The following is a 3,276-nucleotide window of genomic DNA, read 5'->3' on the forward strand; positions in this document are numbered from 1 at the left end:
GACAGTTCGAGAAGATCCTCTGGAAAAAAACATCTTGAAAAATCCCTCACTACAGCTCCGAAGTCAAGGTGACTTCAGTCTCCTTAGTGATCTCTCTCTTGTCTCTATTCTGCGGTCGGGTCTGTTGTAACTTCTCGGGTGGCACCGGTTCCTCCTAAGCCTAGGTCTGGGTAGTCTGTCCAGCCATCGTGTTACGAATCAGCTCCTGCAGCTTTCCCATTAGAGAGGATGCAACAGCTTCACTAATTCTAGCTTCCATTGCCTTTTCATCAATTTTGGTCACAAACAGATTTGGAGCTGTCGGAACAGTTTGGCTACTCTCAGCTCTCTCTACTTGCACTTCTTCTCTAGTTGTCTTTCTTGTTCTAGGTTTAGGTGTCATGTCCTGTAATAAATTCATACGTTAACTAGCTATTTCTGGGTTTTTCTCAGAAATTATGCATTTAAAACACTACATCACTATTCTCATATATGCGTTGAATCTTTCATTAGTAGAACGTATCTGGCGATGACGAGGGATCCGTTACTGGGCCACAGGGACTATCTAGACTTACGTAGTAAGTCAGTCTACAGAACCCAAAACGTGGGCTCTAATACCAACTGTAACGACCCGACTGCCTAGGACTTAAGTTAGGTCATTACTAAATACATGCATGCATGGAACTCAAAATGACACTCTGTTATGACAAAATAAATGCTAATTAAATAAGGTAAGTTCAAAAGACTTTCATTAAATTCAAATATTAAAACAATAGTAGGGTACCCAGAAATCATAAAGGATAGTAATTAAGTCTGAAAAACGATTCTTAAAAGTAAGTTTTAAACATCAAAACTAAAAGTTAAGAGAAACATGAAAAGAACTCTAAATTTCATATTGCGGAAGCGTAAAAACTAGTCCCAGTGGCTCGATCACGAATTCCTCTTGTCCATCGTCGGAGCATCTCTACCCTTACCTGAAACAACAACATGATAAAAAATGAGTATAAAACACTCAGTAAGTAACCCCACTACTGGAGTCAGGCTAGGCATCTATGTCCTCTAGATACCCACCTCTGGTGAAACATATAAACTACTCTAGTCCTCATGGGACACATATACACATGAAACAATAAGAAGACTGAGTTCTATCTTACTGTAGTTAAGTATGCCCATTACCTCTGGTGAATCCCGAATGAGACATAAACTAGTGAATCCCAAAGAAAATACAAACTGGTGAATCTCGAAGGAAACACAACTGGTGAATCCCGAAGGAAACACAAAATCTAATGGGCACCTAACTAATCAGTAAGGACATTTGCACAGTCTCAACATCATAATCATCACTGTACGAATATATGACATACATATAAACCTCAACCTCATGGCTCTACAACATAGATATATATCTCAACATCATGGTTCTACAACATATATGTATACCTCAACATCATCAGATCAAATACAACCATATGGAATCACATACCATCTCATACTAGCATTCAAGTGCACAAATAAATAATTCAGATCTCGTACCAAAACATACTTTGGTTATATTATACTATCAACCTATCATGCTGTCATTCTGCCGTAATATTCATTTACCATGCTAGTATACATCTAATGCCTGGCCCGTGGGCAGTTCCAAAAGTAAGGTTACTTATCTCAAATAAAGTCCAAAAATTAATTCAAGCGAACAAACTCCTTTCTCGCTTTCCACAACTTTTGAATGAGATCCTAGAACATGGATAAAAATCGATCTTAACCTTTAAGCCCAATTTTTTAAACACTAAATCATTCCAAGATTACCAGCACAACTTACCCAATAGTGGTTTGGCCAAGATCACTTCAAAGTACTAACACCAAAATTCTCGTCAGAATCAAACTCAAGTTGTTCGCTTCTAAATTCAAAACTTCTCCAAAACTTGAATCCAAAGCCCAATTAATCTGAGTATACCAAAAAAAAAAAAATCAAAACTTCATGGGCATTCAAAGCTCTTTCAAGAGAGTTCATCGATAGCTCCAAGATCTACCCAAAACCTCACCTATTTTTAAGATTCGGTGAGGCCACGGAGGCGGCGCTCGACAGAGGGCAGCAGAGCATGCGACAACGACTAGAGTAGTGACGGTGATCAGTAGCTGGCAGATATGAGAGAACGGCGACGCGGCTTAGATCCGACGACGTGGCTTGGTGTGAGCAGATCTGGCGACACACGAGAATGAACGGCTCGGTGTGGGAGACCGGAATCGGATATAGGTGGCGTGAACAGTCAGCGATGAGCAGCGAGCGGTGGAACGCAGTGGACGAGGCGTCGGGTTCTAACCGGCTGGCGCGCTGGGGGGGGGCTTTTAATCGCCGGCTGATCGTCGCGTCGAGTTTGACGAAAAACTGAGCTGGCAACGACAACTAGGTTTTCTCAAAAAGGGGCGGGGGGGCACGTGCGGTGAGGTTGAAGAAGACATGGAAGTTTTGATTTTTATAAAATAATAATAAGAAGAATAAGAATAATAACGAAAAAGGAAATAAGTATAATTATATTTTATTCCTTTTCTTATTCCACTTTATACTATTAAATTCCTTTCCTTCTCAAAAAGAAATTAATTCCTGTCATTAATTTCCAAATTGAATAAATTCAACGCCAAAATTAAATTCCACAACTACACTTGACTTCCAAAATTTCGGAAAATACCCTCAATAATAAAAGGAAATATTGAAATTACACAAAAAATATAAAAAAAAATATTTGGGGTGTTACATGTAGTATATGGATAAGATCGGATACCTTATCTTGATGGCACCACGGATATAACCCACTTTGTAATTGTTACAATCGTTGTAAAGTGTTACGAATGATCTGATCCTGATCATTCATATGGAAACATGTGAGTGGTGATATTCTATATAAAGAGTTTGTATAAGACCATACCATAAAATTAATAGTCTCTATTTTATAACGTCGTTACTTGAAGAGACTTACATTTCACTATGATGATCATAGGTGACTTGGCTTTAATCCTGAGCGAGTTGTGAACTCCTAACTATGAGGGCGGTCCTTGATCTGCATGGGTGAGAGTGGCCAGTTTCACCAACTCAATATGCCTACCATTTTAGGGATTCATTTGAATGGGGAGCTGGGATTCAACTACACAGATAGAATTAACTCCTTCTCATTGTTAAGATAAGTTAGAGAAATTGCTCCCTTAATGGTTGATTCCAGGTCTTGAACAATGAGAATCCTAACCCTCTTACTGGCTAGATAGGGGTTTAATTATAGTTTGACTATGACTAATTGTTCATTA

This window comes from Benincasa hispida, chromosome 6 (assembly GCF_009727055.1).
Source record: "Benincasa hispida cultivar B227 chromosome 6, ASM972705v1, whole genome shotgun sequence".
In the NCBI taxonomy this organism is placed as follows: domain Eukaryota; kingdom Viridiplantae; phylum Streptophyta; class Magnoliopsida; order Cucurbitales; family Cucurbitaceae; genus Benincasa; species Benincasa hispida.